We start from the raw sequence: 21,166 nt of genomic DNA, 5'->3' as shown, positions 1-21,166 counted from the left end.
CTCCAGCAAGGACTGCATCAATTGATGCTTTTCTCTACTTAAATCATCAAATACTTGGATTCCCAACTGATTTCCCTGAACTTGTGGTAGCAAGAACATTTCAGTGCTCTAATACACCCTATATAACACTGACAGTGACAGCACATGTTGGAGTGGGCAGAGGGATGATTCCCCCCCATTTATTTATAGTGAAGTTTTCCCAACATTCTTCATTTGCTGTTTCCCTTTGCAGCTTCGCCCGTTTCTGTTGCAGGGTCAGATATCCTCACCCTGGGCTCTGCCTTGAGCTGTGCAAATTCCATCAGTGCAAGCAGGCAGAGCTTGGGCTGAGGGACAGAGGGAATCAGCCCAATTCCTGCCCCAGGCAAGAGACCCAGGTCCATTGTCCAGGCTTTGCCCAGCAGTGTTCATTTGCATTTCTAAAGCTCCTCTGCAGGCTGCCTGGAATGAAGCTTCTCTTCCAGAGCATGACTCTCATGCGCCCCACCCCAAAAGCCAGGGTTTGGGGTATTTTTAATGTTTGGGGGTTTTTTTGAAGAGTGTTCTATTAACGGTTTGTGAGTTAAAGGGTCACCTTTAAAGCTCTTCTAAACGCAGCCTGGAGGTAAACACCAGAAAACGCGGACCAAAATTTTGCCATCTCCACCAGCCAGGCAAACACACACTGAAAAAGAATCCAAAGCAATAAAGATATTTTCTACTTCTTCTGCTGAGAATAAAAACTGATTCTCACCCCCAAACCTAACTGACAATATGAAAGTAGGATTATTTAGAAAAAACATTCTCATGGTGTAATCTTATTCTAGGCAGCCCAGAGTGTGGGTGTGAGTGAGCCCCAGAGTGGAATTGTGCCGTGGTGCTCCCCAGCAGCTGTGGCAGTGCAGGCCCAGCCAGCGCTGAAGCTGCAGCAGTGGCAGCAAGGCTTGGCCGCAGTGGCTGGAGGTGCCAGAGGAGGGTGGCCAGGATTTCCGAGGGTTTGAGCAGAGGATCTGTGGGCAGGCCCAGGGGCTTGGCCCGCTGTGGAGCCCTGGCTGCTGCTGCGTTGCCTTCAGGGCAGGCTCAGGGGCGGCTGCCATGGTCCTGCTGCAGGCGGGAAGTGCAAATCTCCGGGGCTTCAGAGCCCCTGAGGCCAGGCTGAGGGGTCCCCCCGTGTTCAGCTGTGCTGGCGGCTGTTTCTGGCCTCAGGGACACTTGGCATGGGCCCCTTGGCCACCAGTGGTGCTGCTGTGCACTCCTTAGGCAGGAGCCGATGTCCTGGCTGGGTGTTGGCAACAGCAAAGTGCCAGGGCAGGCTCTGTGCCAGCCCAGCTTCCTGTGGGAGAATATACCTTGATCTCTGATCCAGTGCTTGCTGAAGCAGTCAGAATTGCTTTTGCTCCCCTGTTAGGTGCCATGGTGTCAGCAGAAGGTATTGAAGCCTTCCTGCTCAGGGCATTTCAGTGCCAGGCTCTTACAAGCACCCAGAGCTCCTTGGGTTGAGCTGAGCATGGGGCGGTGACCTGCGCTTTGTCTGATTCCCCTTCCTTCCCTCCCCTGGAACAGGCTGTTGCTTTTAGACACCACTTGTCCTGGTTGCTTCAGAGTACTTTGGAGAGGCTCCATATCTAATTTTCCCTATTTCCCTGGGGCTGCCCACACTTCAGGGCTCACTTCAGCATAGGCCTGGCCAGACATTTGACACAGAGGTACAACAGAACTGGCCTCTGTATCAACCTTTATAATATTAATTTGCATTCCAAATTTAGCGATCAAATCCCTTCCCAGTAAATCATGATAGCAATTAGGAGCAAATAAAACTTCATGCATTTCAAATCCTTCTCCCAGATCTACTAATAGTGGTTGAATAAAACCATACAGCTTTCCCACTTATGCCATGAATAATCAAAGACATTTTTGGCATTTCTCCCTCCCTTAGGTCTAAGATTCAGAGTGGATTGAGAGGCCCCTGTGTCCATCTGAAAATGCCTCCTCTCAATGCAGACCCACCTGAATGTTCTCAAGGGCTCCAGTGTGGAGGGTCCCTGGTGTGATGGGAGCTGTGACAGCCCTGCCAATCCATGTCCATCACGGGGTGGACTTGCTGGTCCTGAGGGTGCTGCTGTCTGTGCTTGCAGTGTCCTTGTGCCCTGCAGCTGGAGCCCTGATTCCTTGCCAGGGGCTGTTTGGGTGGGCTGTCCCCTGGTGAGGAGGGCAATGCCTCTGCCGGGTGCTTGTGGCCGAGCCCGTGCCCTGGGTGCTGGGGCCCCCTTGGGCCCTGGGGTTGATCCCTCAGGGGCTGTAGGAGCTCTGCCCTGGCCTTTGCCTTCAGCTTGGCCTTTTGCTGCTCCCTTCTTGCATTCATCTGCTGGGCCTTTGTGCCCAAGTGCTGCAGGGCCTTCTTCTTCCCCTCCTGCAGCCCCCCTCAGTGCCTGTGGGTGTTTGTCTTGCTTTACAAGACAGGTGTCTGCTTGGGAAGGCAGAAAAAGCCTCTCTTGGAATGGAGAATGCAAACCCCCTCCCTCTTAAGTTTTACAATAGTGAAATCAAGGGTCTCTCAGGCAAAGCTATGGGAATAGGAATACCAGTTCTTTACTAGTGTGTATAATAAAGCAAACAAACAACCACAGCTCCGGCAGTGCCAACAAACAGAGCCCGGAGCCAGTCCCGGCCTTTCGGCTGCGGCGCTTTCCCCTTGGGTGCAGTTCCGGGCACGGCCGGCAGGGGCGCTGGTGGCTCCCGCGGGGCAGGGCAGCGCATCCCTGCCATGGGAACCTCTCTTAACGGAAATAGAGCAATCCCTTCATCTAACTCTTTCACTTTTTTACCTTCTATGACCTTTCTCCCGTGTTTTGAGAAAGAATTTGGAGAGGGCTGCCTTTTAACTGAGCTCCTAGTGTTTAGATAAGGTGCTTCCTGTAGAGAGAGAGCTTTCCTGAACAGCTGGAGCTGTGGTTACCAAGGGGATGTAACTCGGAGCAGGACGGGGTCAGGGGAGGATATCCCGCTGAGGCTTGGTGGGAGTGTGGGCAGGGTCTGCTGCCGGAATCGGCAGAGGGGGATCTTCCCGTGGAGCCCGAGCCGGAGCGTGGGCAGCCCCCACATGGCTTATGGCGGCTGATCCGGCAGCTCCCGGCAGAGAAAAGGCAGGTGGGAGACCCCGGCAGCAGCAGCGGCGGTGCCCAGCGCAGCTGGCACGGGCAGGGCAGCCGGGGATGGGATGGCTGGGACCCGGCCTCGGTGCGGTCGGCGCGGTGACCTCGGCCCACGCGGCAGGACAGAGCAACCCCCATCTTCCCCAGCATGGCCGGCAGAGCGGCCGCGGGCCGGGCAGTGGGAGCAGGGCACACAAATTCACCGCCAGCGCCGGGGCAGGTGGAGCTGCCCTGGGCAGTGAGCCCGCACCTGGGATGGAAACCGGGGCAGGCGGAGCTGAGGCGGGCAGCGAGCCGGGACCCGGGACAGGCGCCTCGGCCGCGAACGGAGGGGGCAAGAGCTGCAGAGGATCCCACTCTCTTTCTGACTTTTCCTCTTGTTCCCCTCCCTTTCATTTCCCCTTGTTCTCTTCCTGTTTTGTCTCCGGGGTTTCTGATACTTTAAAGATTTTTATTCTCCTAAAATCTACTGTCTAACCTATGGCATATTCTCTTTCTTCTAGATTAAACGGGTTTTTTTACAAATAAATCCAGAGCCTAACAAATCTAAACATCTGCTTGGATGCTTTGGAATGGTCGACGAGCTAACTCACGACCTCCTAATGTTGTTTTTCTCATCACCTTTTTATTTATCCTTTGGCAAATTAAGCATCTTTCAGTTTCTTGCTTTGCTACTCCAAAAATCCCAGTGAACCCATAGTTCCTTAAAAAATGATCACACAAAGCTTGAGTACCCCAGTGGGTTTTCTGATGCATGTCTTCTAATATTTTCCTAGTAAGCACATTTTACTAAGTAATTGTCTTCCATCAAGAAGTTTCCATTTCCCTGGTTTATCTTGTTCACTTCCTGTCTTGTTTAATTCTTTTTTCTCGGCTTCCCTAAACTTTGGAATTTCCAGTTTTTCCTCGTTTGGAGTTAATATTAACATAACTCACTCAGCTCCACTTTCTGCTGCATCCTTGGCTTCGTCATCTGCCAAATTATTTCCTCTTATTTCTGGGGTCTTTCCCTTTTGGGGTTCCTTAATATGTACTATAGCTATCTCTTTTAGGTAATTTTAATGCCTCTAAAACCTCTGAAATAAGTTCCTCATGTACTAAACCTTTTCCTCTTGAACTAAGTAATCTTTTTCCTTTCCAAATTTTTAAAGGTATGTACTACGCTAAAGGCATACCTTCAATCAGTATATATGGTTCCTTTATTTTGTGTTAAATATTCTAGTGCTCTTTTTCAAGTATATAATTCACGAGTTTGAGCTTACTAGTTTAAGGTTAATTTCCCTTTTTCCATAGTTTGCATGTTTTTCAAATCAACTACTACATACCCTGTACTTTCTCCTTTTGCAAGGAGTTGTATCTCTGTTACCTAACATAACTGCCAAAGGCCTATTTTGGGGTATCTCTGCTAGTATGCTTGTATTCCCTCTTTTTTTTTCTTTTTTTTTTCCCTGTAATCCAACTTACTGGTTTTCTGTCTCATTTTTCAAGATCTCATCTATTCATCTTCTGCCTCTGTTTTTCACTTTCACTAACAACCTAAATACCACTTTTCTTTCAACTACACACTTAAAAATAAAACACCTTTTTCTCACACTACTTTCAGTGCAATCCACCTCCCTCCAAGGAGATATAGTGAAGTTTAAAATACACAATCTACATTACATATACTTTCATTTGTCTACATTCACTCGCTTCTATTTCTCATTCACTTCCACACATTCTTTCACACGCTCAGGACACAAAGTGGATCCCTGTTGACAGAGAATCGCGGGTCCCTGTGGCCCCCTCCCCTTGGCGTTGGCCTCTGGGTCTCAGTATCTCCCGGCCTCCTGGGAGGGCCCTGACTCTGCTGCCTCCGGTGCCCGTTCACCTGTGAGGCTGATTTGTGTCACTCACACTCTGCAGCTACGGCCCCCTCACAGGCCCGGGGGGACAATGGCCCGTTTGCAGTCACACACATGCTCTGCCACAGCCCCCACCCACCCAAGGGACAATGGCTTATTTGTGGGTCACACACACCTCTTTCCACAGCCCCCCCTTCCCACCTGCCCGGGAAGCTGAGGCTGATTTTGTGTGTGACTCACTCTCACACACAAACAAGACAACAATAAGGTACCTTTTACTTTCACATCACCTATTACAAGTTTAGGTGTTTCTGGCCAGTCCCGGTGCTCTTGGATATCCCTCAACCCATCTGTGTTGGCCAACCCCAGATGCTCTTGGGTGTAGGAGTGTCAGGGGGTAGGATGGTCAGGATGGACAGAGACGAGAGATCTCTGCAGCCAGGCCCTGGAACTTGCGGTTTATTGCAAAGGGCCCGGGTGCAGGGCCCTGCTTGGAGCTGCCAGGCACAGCTCGGAGCAGGCCCGAGAGAAGAGAGGGGTAAAGAGGATGAGAGGTTGAGTGAGTAAAACGTAAGAGAGCAAAAGCGTAAGAGAGTGAGGTTCCCATTACAACACAATAAATCTTCTTTTGTGTCGAATGTTCTATTTCTCACTAGCCAATCTAGTACAAGATGCACGTCCTATAGCATTTACATACAGCCTATAAGAATCATTACATTACCACACTGTGTTACATTTTAAACCGTAAAAACTCCTCTTTGGACCCCCTCTGCCAAGCTGGCAGGATCTGCTCTGACCCTTGGATCTGTCTGCAAGCAGAGGGTATTGTTTCATTAAAAGGGGATTACCTTCAGTTGGGCCACACCATTGTTTTCCAGTTGTTCACTAACTGAGGTATCTCAAAGGTTGCTTTGATTTCAATCTTGCTTATAGTTTCTATATTGTCAAAATCTTTTGCCAGACAATCATATTTATAAGGCTTTCCTGTTTCATCTTCCCCAACACTTGGGCATTTTTTTATTTCTCAATCCACCTGTGTTGTCCAATCCCAAATGCTCTTGAGCATATTCTCAATCCGGCAGAATTTTGCTTTACCCTGAATGCTCTTGGAATATTAATCCCTCAACCCAGCAGTTTTTAATTCTGGATGATCTTGGGCACTCTTATCCCTCAACCCAGCAGGTTTTTAGGAGCCCCTTTTGTCCCATTTCCTAGTGGATTGGGCTAGGAAACTCCTCTGCTCCCTTCCTCCGAGGGGTCCAGCCCCTCTCTGAGACCCAGTCCCAGTTACCCCGGGGGATTCTCTCACTCCTTTTAACATTCACTTTGTCTCTTTACTGGCCACTTACCGCGGAAAGTCAGAAACGCAGCATGGGAGACTCCAGCACTCACTTGGCAGGTCTGGCACAACCAGCCCGCCTCTCATTCACTCACATTCATCCCCCCTGAGAAATACTTACCAATCCCTTTTCCTTCCCATGTTCTTCGTGCACATTACTACTCTTAGGGGGCCAATTGCCATGGTTGTAGGGAGCCTTTTTCCCTTGTCTTTGTTTTATTGTCTCCTTTTGTCCACCATAACCTGTGTCTGTCGGTCACCCCAGGGCAAACAGAGCGAGGCTGCTGAAGAGGGCAGGGGGCACCTTCCCCACTCTGACTCTCCTAAAGCACCGGCAGTGAGGTGTTGGTAACCATCCTCTGCTACCATAATTGTGAAAAACGCCAATCACTTGTTTTTAAACTTTTTAAGGTTTAATAGTAATAAAATGGTTATAAAAATAGTAATACAATTAGAGTAATAAAAATTTGGACAATTAGGATTTAGGACAATACAAGACAATGGAAACAAAGAGTTACAAACGGCTCAGGTACCTTTTCCTGGGCAAAGTAAGCCCAAAAACGGACACACGTTAATAGAGGATTAACTGTGAAAAACCATAGCCCATTGCATATTTGTACATCTCATACATGATACATAAATTCCATTCCAACACAGGATTCTGTCTGGTCAGTGTCAGCTTCTTCCTCTTCATCCTGATGGCATCTTCAGGGCTGAGCAAGGCAGGAACAAGTTCATTTCTTCTGATAATTGAGCAATAAAATATTCTTCTCTGAAAGATTTAGGTGTCCTGTGGCTGCTATCTGGTGTGAGTCCTCATTCCTTTTTTAAAAAACTATCCCACATACATAGTTTCTATTTTAACATTATGTTATAACCTAAAACTACATTTAACACACTACTTAAAAAAATTGTTACAGCATAACTTCCTAACATAACATGTATAATACTCATTTTAATGTTTGTGAAAAGCCAATCATAGACATTTTTCACACGGGCTCTGTCAGCAGCAGTGGAAAGAGCAGCCTAAGAGCAGCGGCTCCAATTGCCTTCCTCCAAAAACCTGAGAGAGGGACAAAAAACTGAGAGAGGGCCGGCAACTGCGCCCAGCCCCTACCCCCAGCCTGAATCCTCCGGCATCTCTGCACCCTTCCCCCGTCCCCCCCCTCCCCTGCTCCTGGGAAAACTCCCAAAAAAACAGAGGTCCCAAGCACCCAGCAATCAGCTCTCATCAGCAACTCAACCCTAACCCTAACCTTCTGACAGCTGCTAAGTTTTCTGCAAAATCATTCATTTCTCCAAGGACCCAAACCCAATCCTTAGAAGAAAATCTGGATCCTTCCATGTACAATCTGTATTTCCCAGGTGTTCCTTGCTCCTCGTCCCTGTGCTCAGGGTGCCCTCCCCAGCCCGTATCCCAGAGCCGGTCCCTGTCCTGCCGCAGTGTCCAAAGGCGCCCCCCGGCGGGCAGGGCCGGCAGCTCCACGGGGCCGGGCAGCGGCCGGGGCGTCCCGCAGCCTCCTGGGGGCCGGGGGCCACTGCCGGCCCTGCCCGGGGCTGGTGGGGTCAGGCAGCGCCCGGCGCTGAGCCCCAGCTGCCCCACAGCCCCGGCCCGGCCCCGCAGCTCCCCCCAGGCCCCCAGCCCGTGCTCCCGGTCCCGCACCTCTGCGCCCGGTGCTGCCGCTGCCCCCCACAGAGAAACCCCCTGAAACCCTGACCTCCTTGTTTTCCTCTCCTGGAAACCGGGGATACAAATGATCAGCTGGCAAATGTTGAGGATAAGACCCTGCTGAAAAACATCCCAGTCCTCAGTATTTTTCTCTTCCTTCTCTTTTCCATCATCCTTTTCCTTCCCACAAAGATTCCTCCTGCGGCTTTTTGCCTTAAGCATATTGCTGCACACTCCCCCTCACCCAGTCCCTTTGCAGCACACCAACACCATCCATGCCCTGTTCTCCAAAACCGAGGGGAATTTGGGGAGGTGGGAGTGGGGCAGCGCCAAGGCCGGGCCCCCCCGCGCTGTCCTGGCGGGAGCGGCTGCAGTGGGGACCGAGTGCGGGCGGGAGCGGCCGAGAGCCCAGCGCTGCCCCAGCCCGACCTGCCCCAGCTCCATCCCTGCCCCTGCCGTGGGATGCTGTGGGTTTGGGGGCAAGAGGGAGCCGGCAGCGGGTGCTGGGCCTGGGGCAGGAAGAGAAGGGAAGGAGAAGCAGGGTTGAGGAACAAAAGGGTCAAACGATGCCCGTGGGAGGAGAAGGTGGGATTGTGCAGGAGAAGGAGGAATAGCAGGAGGAAGAGGAGTGTGAGGAAGAGTGGGGACACCAGAGGAGGAACAGGAAGAGGAAGCAGCACAAGGTTCCACCTCTCCCTGTATCTGCAGCCTCTGACCCCAGCCCCAGGAGCGTTGCCCCCCCCACATGCAGCAGGTGACAGGGGATTGGGATCCACAATTTTCCCGGGGGTGAATCTTGGTGTTTCTGAGCTTTCTTGGGCTAATTGTTGGTGCTTTGTTTTTTTGTGGGGGCTGAATCTTTATATTTGGAGGGGGCTTTTGCTGAATGTTGATGTTTTGGAAGTTATTGATCTGTGTCTTGATGTTTGGAGGACTTTTGTGCTGAATTGTGGTGTTTTGGAGGTTCTTAGAGACACAAGATGCCCAATGACCTAATGAGATGAACTTGGGCAAGGAGGAACTCCCAGTCCAAGGCACTCTCATCTTGTTTTTTTCTCCAAACCAGGATTTTTCATTCCTAGGGCGTGTCTGGATGGAGGAGGAGGAAAAGCCCTGGAGATTCCGCACGAGGAGGGGCTGCAAACCCAGCCCAGGGAGCTGCAGGGAGGAAAGAGCCCCCCTGAGCCAGGAAGGCGGCCAGAGATCCAGCCAGAGCTCAGAGCTGGTGGAGAAGCCTCATGGCAGGGAGAAGCCCCACAAGTGCTTGGAATGTGGGAAGGGTTTTAGTCGGAGCTTAGATCTGATCCAGCACCAGGTGATCCACACTGGGGAGCAGCCCTGTGAGTGTGAGGAGTGTGGGAAGAGCTTCAGCCACAACTCTGTCCTGATCCAACACCAGAGGATCCACACTGGGGAAAAGCCCTTTGAGTGTGGGGAATGTGGGAAGAGCTTCAGGCAGAGGGGCCAGCTGATGTAACACAAGATGATCCACACTGGAGACCGGCCTTATGAATGTGGGGAATGTGGGATGAGCTTCTGCCAGAAGGGGAGCCTGATGCAACACCACAGGATCCACACTGGGGGAAAGCCCTGTGAGTGTGTGGAATGTGGGAAGAGCTTTAGATACAGCTCTGGCCTGAGGAAACATGAGAGGATCCACACTGGGGAACAACCCCATGAGCGTGGGGAGTGTGGGAAGAGCTTCAGCATCAAGTGCCAGCTGACGGAACAGCAGAAGATCCACACTGGGGAAAAGCCCTACAAGTGTGGGGAATGTGGGAGGAGCTTCAGAGGAAGCTCAGCATTGATTCGGCACCAGGTCATCCACACGGAGGAACGGCCCTACACCTGCTTGGAATGTGGGAAGAGCTATGGGTGGCACTTTGACCTGAGAAAACACCAGGGCACCCACACTGGGGAGAGGCCCTACGAGTGTCCCCAATGTGGGAAGAGGTTTCACAGGAGCTCCGATCTTCTCAAACATCAGCAGAGTCACACCGAGGAGAGGCCCTTCCGCTGCCCCAACTGTGGGAAGGGCTTCAAGCAAAACTCCACCCTCACCCTGCACCGGTGCATCCACACCAGGGAGAGGCCCTACGAGTGTGGGCAGTGTGGGATGAGATTCTCATTGAGCTCAACTTTCACCCAACACCAACGGAGGCGCCACTAAGGGAAGCCCTGTGAGTGCCCTGAGTGTGGGAAGAGCTTTGTGCACTGCTCCAGCTCCATCCCCCATGAGAGGATCTGCATCGGATGATCCCCAGTGACCCCCGTTGGGGAGAGCCCTGGTGATCCGTGGTCCTGGTGATCCAAGTTGGAAGGCATCTGGCTGGGGGGCTCCACATCTTCCTGGTTCTCTGAGGGTACCTAGATAAACTCAGAGGCAGGAACCTCCATCAGGACGCAGGCCTACAATGGGAATTCCTTGGGAAGAGCAGATTTGTTGAATTTCAATCCCATAAAATCTTTTGCATTCAATCCTATCTTCTGGTGACATCAAGGAGTACTGAATGGTCCCTGAGGTATATTCTGGGTTGACTATTTGGTGCTTGTATCCCCAGTCTGTTCTGTTTATGCTGAATAATAAGTTTTACACCTTCAAGACCTGTCCTGAGAGTGAAGGGGTAGAGAAGCAGCATGCAGTTTGTTTTCAGAAACTGCACTTGCTCCTCCACATTCCTGCTCTGGGACTGTGTTGTCTGCGGATGGACAGACAGTGGGACAGAGCTCTCCTTTGCTTTTAGTTAGTTTTAGCTAGCTGAGCCAAACAAGTTCCTGAACTGTGGTGTTTTTTTCCCTTTTCTTTGGACCTGTTTAAACCTGCTCTGGCCTGAACACCAGAAGAGCACGGGCAGCTCACACCTGTGGCCCACTGGGCTGGGCCTGGGCTGTGGCATTTCCAGCACCAGAGGGACTGATAAGGGACTGAGTGAGCTGAGCTACAGCCCACAGAGGGACTTGGTGAGTTTGTCTCTCTTTTAGAGCAGCAAGAGGTTTTACTGTTTTGTTATCTTTATTGAAAGATAAAAATATCCGTTCCAGAATATGCAGTTGATCTTCCCAGTTATCACTTCATTGACACGGTATTCCACACGGTATTTCATGGTCCTTCAAAATAAACACTTGAACACCAACATAGGTATCTAATCTGTTAACAAATGTGTGTGGTAAGGCTAATTCAATTTCTTCTAGGGTCTTTGCTGCTGGGGTCAGTTGCCTCTCATCAGTAGAGGAGGTGGTGCCTGAGAGCAAATCATGCAATAGTTGCATCTGATGATTAGTTATGCCTAAATATGATCTAATCCAACCTATTAAACCAACCAATTTCTGTACATCAGTAGCAGTTTTAACATCAATGTCTAACTTCACAGGTTGAGGCATAACTTGAGTGTTAGTCACTAACATACCAGTATTTCCAAGGCATGTGTTCCTGCACTTTCTCTGGGGCAATGATCAGACCAAAAGCTTTCAAATTTGTTACAGCACATTGTTTAAGAGCTGATAACTGTTGTTTGTTATCAGATGCCAACAAGATATCATCCATGTAATGATAACAGTAGCAGTTATTAAATTGCTCCTGCACTTTTGACAAGACCTGTGCCACAAACCATTAACAAATAGTTGGCGAATTTTTCATGTCTTGGGGATGTACCCTCCATTGATATCTTTTATTGGGTTCAGGGTTCAGCATGATTATGGAAGGCACAGTAAAAGCACATTTTTCTTTGTCTTGCTCAGCCAATGGAATAGTGAAGAAACAATCTTTCAAACCAATGACAACTATTTGCCATTCCTGTGGAATCATTGTAGGCGTAGGAAGGCCTGGTTGTAAAGCTCCCATTGTTGCCATTACAGCATTTATCTGCCGTAAATCATGTAAAAGTCTCCATTTTCCCGATTTCTTTTTTATTACAAAAACAGGGGTATTCCAGGAATGATTGTTCAATATTTCCTGCTTGAAATTGTTCTGTGACTAATTCTTGCAGGGCAGTAAGCTTTTCGCTAGAAAGGGGCCACTGGTCAACCCGGACAGGTTTATCTGTCAAGCATATCAAGGCTACAACTGGACGTTCATTGCCCTGCATCACAGTGGCCCCCATTAAAAATCCGTAGTAATTTTGACACCCCATTGAGATAAACAATGTCATCCCCACAAACTTTGAGGAGCATCGGCAACATAGGGTCTGATGTTAGCTTGTTGGCCATCAGGATGTTTCACATTAATTACAATGGCTGACAGGCCACCTGTTGTAGCACCACCCAACCCCAGAAGTCCAAAACTTGCATGAGTGAGAGGCCACGATTGAGGCCAGCAAAGTCACGAGAGTATTGTGACATCTGCTCCAGTGTCAATCAAGGCTGTTACTGATATGGTTCCTGGATGACATCCACTGGTGGTGAGGATGCATGTCTTTTCTGAATGGTTCTCCGTAACTTTCTGAGCCCAGAACACTTGAGGTATCCCTCAAGTGTTGATCCAAAACTTCCTGTGCCACGACTTCGGTCCACTGTATTCAGAACAGAACTCACAATAGGTACGAGTTGACCAATGCAAGTTCCTTTCTGAATAGTGACAGGAGGGTCATCAATGGGTACCATAGCATGAATCTGTCCTAAATAATTAGCATCAATAAGTCCTAGATGCACATGAATACCTCTAAGTGTAGTACTTGATCTTCCCATCAAAAATGCACTCAATCCCCGTCCTATTCGACCATAGGCATCGAGGGGCACTTTGCACATTTCTTTTGTCAGAATGGTTACTGTGTCAGTGGTGGGTATATCAATCCCTGCAGACCCACTTGTTGCCCCTGAGTATTGTTCACAAATGTTTAGCTTTGCAGTGCTGGGGAGGCCCGCATTTGCTGCTGTGGTTCTTGGGGTATTTGTTTTCCCACATGCCCATTCGCGCTCTTCTTCCTGTTTCCCTGCAACAGCTGACCATTTGCATGATATTTACTCCTGCATTGTTGAGCATAGTGCCCAAATTTAGCACAATGGTTGCACATAACGTTGCTGCTTGCATTTGATTTAGATGTTATTTTCTGGGTATTACACTGTGCCATTACTTGCCCTTGCTGTCCACAATTATAGCATTTCGATGAAGGTCTTAGAACTGCAGCAAGAGCTGCTATTTTATGGTCTACTGAACCAACTTTTGAGCAAGTAGTAATCATTTGAGGCAATGTGGGTTCTCCAGGTAAAGTGTCAATAATCTTTCTGCAGCCCGAGTTTGCATGTTCTTTAGCCAAATGTATACAGAATTTGTGTCGCAAAGATTCATCATCTACCTGTTTTTCAATAGCTGCAGCAAGCTCTTCCACAAATTGCAAAAATGGTTTTCTCATCCCTTGTTGTATAGTATCATATCTCTGTTTTGGAGCTGCCATTTCCATTGATTTAATTAAAGCACTCGTGCCAATTTGCTGAGCTTGTGCCAAAATTGAAGGATCCCACCTTGCCTGTGAATCTGGGCTAGCAAAAGGCCCAGTGCCCAGTAGGGCATCAACACCCACAGCATGATGAGGGTCGTGTTGAGGCAACTGCATATTTGTTACAGCTGTGCGTTCAGCCGCTCGCCTCCAAGTGTCTTGAAATACACCGTATTGTACTGGCTGGAATGAAATAGTAGCAATATGCATGATGTCATAAGGTGCAAGCATATCTGCATTAATTACACATATTAATTGCATTACCTCTGAGGAATTAATGCCATACTGAGCCACTTTCGATTGGAGATCTTGCACAACCTTCCAGGCAAAGACGTGATGACTGTCATCCTGCCCTGTTCCAGGAGCTGCTTTAAAACCTGGAAAAGCCATAGGGCTATCACAGGCAACATTTGCATTAGCACTGTTCTCCTGAGGTACTCTTGGAGCACCAATTCTTTTCTTCAGCTGCTTTCTTCCTAACAAATTCCCAAAACTCCTGAGTGTCCAGGTTTAGAGCAAATTTGGGAGAGAATCCCCCAAAGGAGCTCCAGTAGGAAAGCAGATCCAATCTGCTCTTCTCCCCCCAACTGGTCTGGGAGAAAATACCTCCTTGGAGAAAGGTGGAAAAAACCTGTCTATTAAACAACAAAACCTTAACAATATCAAACAATAAAATCTCTTGCCACTCCAAAAGAAATGACAAACTGAGAAAGTCCCTCCCCGGGTTGCGGCTCAGCTCACTCTGTCTCTGATCAGTCCCTCCGGTGCTGGAAATGTTGCAGGCCAGGCCTGGCCTGGTGGGCCACAGATGCAGCTGCCCGTTCTCCCCTGGGTGTTCAGTCCAGAGCAGGTTTCAAGAGCTCCAAGGAAAAGGGAAAAAAACAAAAGTCCCCACAGTAGGGAACTTCTTTGCCTCAGCTAGCTAAAACTAACTAAAAGCAAAAGAGAGCTCTGTCCCACTGTCTGTCCATCCGCAGACAACAACAGTCCAGGGGCAGAAATGTGGAGGAGTGAGTACGGTGTCTGAAAAAAACCTGCTGCTTCTTCTCTCCCGCTGCTTCACTCTCTGGAACACTCTTAAAGGTGCAAAACTTATTATTCAACATAACATAAGGTGCAAAACTTATTATTCAACATAACATAATTGGGGATAAAAGCATCATATAGTCAACCCAGGACACTGAGGCTCTCAAGGAAGCCCAGTTACTTGACGTGGGGGCAAAGTCCATGGAGCAGTAGGGCTACAGCTATTAGAAGGTGAACTGTCAATAGTTCCCTGCCCCAACTCCGATGTTACTGCGGGCGACTCATCACTTGATTCGCTGTCACTGTCACTGTCAGGTAATGGAGGATACGACCTTGGAGATTGTTCAGGCAGCTCAGAGGGGAGCGAAGGGGCAGATGGCTGGGCTAGAGCAGAGGGAAGCAGGGGGGCAGAAGACTGGGTTTCTCTCTCTGCTAAAGACATTTCAGCTATCTGGTGCAGTGGTGTGGTGTATACAGGCACCATTGCGAGCTGCTGCGCAGCTGTGACATAAAGAGGTTTAGGAGTCTGAGAAGGAGATACTATGGCAGTTTTCCCAGAAGCTTTGGCAGCTGTCCCAGAAGCTTTGGCATCCAGCCCAGAAGCTCTGGCAGCTTTCCTGGAAGCTTTGGTAGCCTGCCTGGTAACTTGCATGGCACCTGCACCTTCTTCAAGGATAGATTCGCCAAGTTCCCCATCAGAGGCCCCCTCTGCCTCATCCCCCTTGTCAATTTCTGTTATCAACACTGATTCTTCATCTGCATCCTGCTCTGTTTGTTCTCGCTCGGTTTTCCATTCCTTTAATGCCTCAAAAAGCAATCCCCAGGTAACAGCTAGATTGACAACAGTTTTATCTCCCACTCAGATGACTTCCCACAGTCTGTCCCCGACTTTTTCCCATGCTTTAACACTAAATGCTGTGTCAGGATCAGTGCCAAAATCCTGTGATTTAGCTCACAGCAATATACTACGAAGGGCATAGTCTGAAGTATTAATTCCCTTATTTCTTAACAAAACTTTCCATGTGGCCAAAACAGTCTCTTCTTCATTAGATAAATTATTTCCCATTATTACTAGTTGGTGGCTCACCTACTTCCAGTTGTCTTGATAGGAGAAAATCAGGTCTGGACTTCCCTGTGGCTTCCACCCGCCATTCTCAGCTGCACCAATGCCGCCTCCCCCACTACGTCCCAGTGAGTCATGGCTGCCAGTCTCTAGGAGCCCGTATGGGTCCAGACCAAGTATGTTCTTAAGGGTGTTGAATCACATCAGGGTCACCAGATGTCACTGTCAAGGCAGTCATGACACAAGGCAGAGACCACAAGCAGTCTCAGATGGCAACTCTTTATTATCGAACATGGCTGACCTTTTATACACTTTCTAATTGTTTGTATTTCTTCTACCCTAACTATTGGCCACAATAAAGCAACATAATATCATTTGGGATAAGTTACAGTGACTTCAACTAACTTTCTAAAAATACTTCATCCAGCTGCAAAGTTCTCTTCTTATCTTTCTTCAATTCCTTACTTTTCTTGGTCTCCTTAGTTACAGCCTTGGAGAGAATCCTTATCAACTTCTTGTTTCTTACCTTTCTTCTCACTCCTTTAGCTAACAGGCCCGCTGTTGGCCCCTTCCACACAAAGGCATTTGCTATACCAGCCCCCACAGTAAGGTTCATTAGTAACGGTTGCCCTATGCTGAAGGCACACAGGTGGTTACATGCCTCTATCATTTACAGCAGGATGGGCTCCTCCTTAGACAAGGACTTCAGAAGTTTTTTACAATTCTCATTAGCATTTTCCACAGCTAATTTTGAAAGCAATACCTCTCTGGCAATGTCATTCTCAATTTGTCTTTTAAGAGCTTGTTTCAAGCAGCCATTGAATTGCATATAAGGCTCCACCAGTCCTTGCTTTACATAAGTAAATACTTTTTGGGGGGCTCACAGCATCAGGAACCTTTAAAAATGTGCTATGCACAGCTTCAGTAATACCCTCAAGGGCCTCACTAGGAATGTGGGTTTGCCCAACAGGGTCTGAGTGGTTTCCTTCTCCGGCCAGGTGGTCAGTCATGAGGGCTGCTATATTCTGGTTTGCATGTCCCACAAATTTCACAAACAAAGCTTCAAACCCCTTTTTCCACTGAGCATCTGTGGAGGCCGGTGGGCCTACAGAACAAAGGCCATTAGAGGCCTTTGGACAGACAGACCCCAAGTGGAGAAATCTCCCCTGTTCAGGGCAATTGAGCAGACCCTCTTCCAGGATGCTTTGTTGTATATGCAAATGTACCCAGTTCTACCTCCCTGGTTGGACTGTTGGCCTCTCCCTCCCTTTTTCTTTATATTTATATGTCCTTGAATGTTCTCCCTTCCCTGCTTATCCATTGGCCCCATATTGCCTCAGTGTCCCACCCTCTTTACCCTATTGGCTGCCACCCCTTGTCTCCCCTCTGTACTGCCCTGAGACCTCAGCCCATTGGCCCTGATGCTCTCCTCTGCCCCCGTCTTTTCCCCTGTATTTAAACCCAGACCTTCCACTGTTCTTTTTGTCTCTGGACCCCTTTGTGCATGGCTGGAATAAACCTCCTTCTCTGGCATCCGTACAAAGACCCTTCCCATTTCTTTGTCGTTGGTGATTCTACAAGAGAAGTGTGTGCTGCAGTGATTGTGTGTGTGTGTGTGTGTGCCTGTGCCACCGAGCGGCTTCATTACTGGAGACACTTCTGGAAGGTCACGGCTCCGCTGCCTCTCGCTCCACCACCAACGGGCTTGTGGCTTGTGACAGCTGGCAGCCTGAACAGGGACCTGTTCGGAGCATTCCTGGAGGTGTCTTCAGTAGCTTTTTGGCTACTGAAGTTAAGCCATGTTCGGAGCAGCCAATTCCCAGAGGAGACTCCTAAGTTTTATTGGGGAATCGCACAGGCGACCGGCAACGTTCTTGAGGCGAGAAGATTGGTTGAAGCTGACAGACAACCTGGAGAGGTTTTGTTGACCCACTGTCATGTGAGTACTATATTTGGGGGTCACCCTTTTTTGTCTTTCCTTTGCCTTCTTTTCCTCTTGGATGTTGGGAGGAAGTGTGGGGATGGGAGCCAAACTGACCCACCCACACAGGGAAGTTTATACCCAAGTTAAAGGAATCCTTGTTGGGGAAAATTTTCATTTTTCAAAGGGAGATTTAAAATGTTTTATTCATTGGTTGTTCAAGTATTTTCCTGATGTTATGAGGGAATCCGTTCTAACGAGTTCCGGGACCATATAGGGAAAAGGTTCTACTTTCTTTGAATTAAAGGGGATCTTTCAGTGGGGAAATTTTATCCTTTGGCCTTATTGCTAAGTCTGTAGAAAACATTGGGAAACATTCGGGACCCCAGTTTAACACCCCTTCTCCCCGTTCCTCCCCTCACATCCCTAAACCCTCTTCCCTGCCTCAGGGAGGATCGGGAGATGGATCCTGCCAGCAGGCGCAGGGTTGCTACCGTCACCCTGACATCTCCCAGTGTCCTCTGTCCCCTCTTCAGGGCAGCACTGGCCATGCTGCCTTGGGCTCTCTCCTAACCCTCTTACCAATGCCCATGTACCCAGTTCTACCACCCCCAGTTGTTCTCCCAGACAGTGCTGGTAATGTGGCCAGCCCCGCCATCTTGTTTTCTCCCTCTCCAAGTTTTTCTGCCCTTTCTCCACAAAATGGTGCTGACCCCACAAAGGCAATGGCCATTTTGTCACCTCCCTGTCCTGCCAAAAACGACGCCTCTGACCCTCCTCCCACTTTCTCTATTCCTGTAATCACACCCTGCCCCTCCCTTCTGTGTCAGGAAGTGTGTCCATGTTGGGACTTCCCCTCTCTATTGGGAATCCCTCCCCATTGTGCGCACCAACCCTACCCCTTCCTCTCTTGACTCCTCCTGATAGTCCCTCCCATTCCCATTCCCACAACACTGGATTCAGAAGTAGTGATGACAGCGACCAGAAGGAGCCCATATTGGCTTCCACAGCTGCCCACAAACAGGCAGATTCTGGCTGCCCCAAGAGGCCCCATGCAGTCATCAAGTGCCCTCCATCCTCCTCGGAGGATGAGAGTAGGGATTCCCAGACTTGGATTTCAGTCCTGAGTTTGAGGATCACTGGGCCAAGCTGCAGAGGGAAGCCACTGGGAGGGCTCAGAGCTCACCAAAAAGATTGTGGGCTTGCCAATTATATGTAAACACAGCAGAAGAGTGACTGCAATCAATTCCTGGGAGCCGATCCCCTACGGGGAATTGAAGGAGCTCTGCAAAGTGGCTAAGGAATATGGTTGGGGGTTGCATTTCTTAAAAAAATTTCTGGAAGCCACCTTCTCTGACCGTGTCTTGGTCGTGCATGAAAATAAAAATATCATGAACTGCCTACTCTCCCCGTGTCACAATCCATCCTTACGAACGGGTTTTGTGATTGTTCGTGGATTTGATCTCAGGGTGCAAAAAACCGACACGGCACAGGGGGATTTGCAGTGATAATCAAAACAAATGCACCTTTATTGAATAACCACAGCCAAATGTGTTGGGGAGGAATTGGGGAAAAAAGGGAAAAATAAGGAAAAGAGGGAGGAAGAGAAAGGAAGGTATATAGCTACCAAACATAGAACAGCCAAGTCCTTTGATGTCCAGCCGATGGAGTTCACCAGGTCACGTCTGGGGAGATCTCGAAGTCTCTCGCTAACTCAGAGGTTTTTATTATGATAACTCTATTGAAAATTGTGAGGGAGGGGGGGAAACAGATACAATAAAGAATAGATGTAACAGGTAGTCCATGTTCTCAGCAGTAAACGAGAGCCATTGTCTTCTTGGTCCAGCGGTCACAACCTGCAGGCAAACATCTCGCTTTGGTCAGCTTGCCTCCCCCACACACCTGCCCCGGGCTGGGGGTTTCAGTCCCAGTCCTTGGAAGGAGCAGAGGGGCCTTTTCACATGGGGGTTTCATGTCTCATTCCTTGATGGAGAGGCTCCTTACATCTCAGTCTGTCTGTCACGGTGGTTGTAAAACAGGTGAGGGTCTTCTGTGGGGGGACCACGCAAGACTCAGGAGAAGTCCAGCCAGGCTGAGAGGTGGGACAGCTTCCAAGGCTATTGCTGCAAAAAGGCAAGATGCCCCCTTCTTCTTTCATTGGGCTCAGTGTAGCATACAGGAAACAACACCTGTGAACAATAGCTTAGCACTGTGCTCAGGTCTCGGAGCCGTTGGCACGTAACTTTCTCCAACAGGGCCAGAAACTTCAGACAAGGGTCTTTTCTTCAGTGGTCCCCAATGGCGATCATGAGGCAGATGAGAGAAACTTTGGACAGAGTCTCACACCCCGGTCGAGTACATGCTGTGGGAGAGGCAGTAAAAAAGGCATCTCCAATCACTGGCGGACACATATTCAAAAGATGCCAACAAACCAAATTTAACCCTTGAATAAATGGCAAGAGAAGGTGACTTCCAGAAGCCACAAGACCAAGCAAAGGATTTACAAGAAGCTGCACTCGGTGACATCACCACTGCTGCAAAGACATCCCTGCTCCTCACTCTTGACGACACCCTACCTACACAGAGCTTCAATAACATTAAACAAGGGTAAGTGAAATTTTCATGAAATTTGTAGACAGACTTAAAGTTGCACTTGAGTGACAAATAGAAGGCCCAGAGGCCAAGAAGGAAGTGCTAAATAAAATGGCCTTGGCAAAGGCAAACAATGACTGCAAAACAATATTAAGAGCTCTCGCCTTGGACCCAGAACCTACAATCAACCAGATGGACGAGGCCTGCAACAAATTATCTTCCACTGAACACACTGTGGCAAGGGCAATCTCTAAGGGAGAGGGCCTTTTTAACATCCCAAGACGCTGCAAAATGTTTTAATTGTGGGGAACTGGGCCTTTTTTTGAAGGACTGTCCAGAATACAAAATGCCTAAAGACCAGCAGCCACCAAAGGGGTGCCATTCATCACACTGTATGGATTGCAACAGACATTCTAACAACTGTTCTCAGTTTTGTTATCACCAGTAACCTCACCACCACCAGCAGCATTATCAGCCAAAAAACTTCCAACAGACTGCAGGGTGGCCCCGTGTGAAGACAGCAAATGGAAAGCTGTTTCACTGTACCCTCCCCACTATTCTGGAGGTCCAATACGTGGGAAATTCCCGCGGAGCTCTTCATACTCCGAACAACAGACCAGAGTGACCAAGGCTTTCCAGCAAGTTCAGGTCAGGACATGACACCAACTGGTGAGTGCTTTGTCTATACAATTTGATGACTCTGCTTTCTATCGTATTCCCACCAGAAAATATGGACCCCTAGAGGGCCTGAGGGATGTGCTGGTAATAGGTAATTGTATTCATGGACCAAATGAAATACATATTATAGTGGAAGTGCAAACTGTTGGGCCAAGTGACGAAATCACAGTCACTTTCTGCTGCACAAAACCACCACACTTCCTGCACAGAGAGACTGTGATTGCCCAAGCCTTTTTATTGCCATTAAGCATAGACAATATCCCAGAGCACCCAATGGCATGCTGGGTTGAAATCATGGGCCAAGACAAGCCCCTTATAAAGTGCAGTCAGTTGAATAAAGGTAATGACATCCACCTACAAGGGATGGTGGACACAGGGGCCAACGTTACTATCATTACACAACCTCAATGGCCCCTGAACCAGGAGCTGACTCCTGTCACTGGAGTCACCTCAGTGATTGGAGGAGCCGCC

At 48.9% G+C, this 21,166-nt stretch overlaps 2 pseudogenes across 1 annotated transcript in view; one reads left to right on the top strand and one right to left on the bottom strand.

Moving 5' to 3' along the window:
- The window catches only part of LOC143695956 (uncharacterized), a 758,734-nt pseudogene that overhangs the window by 440,365 nt on the left and 297,203 nt on the right, over positions 1 to 21,166 (bottom strand). The window lies entirely within an intron of this gene.
- On the top strand, positions 9,077 to 10,153 carry LOC143695903 (uncharacterized; annotated as a pseudogene).

This window comes from Agelaius phoeniceus, chromosome 27 (genome assembly GCF_051311805.1).
Source record: "Agelaius phoeniceus isolate bAgePho1 chromosome 27, bAgePho1.hap1, whole genome shotgun sequence".
Lineage (NCBI taxonomy): Eukaryota > Metazoa > Chordata > Aves > Passeriformes > Icteridae > Agelaius > Agelaius phoeniceus.
The sequence above is the reverse complement of the archived record's forward strand: the minus strand, read 5'-3'. Positions and strand labels throughout refer to the sequence as shown.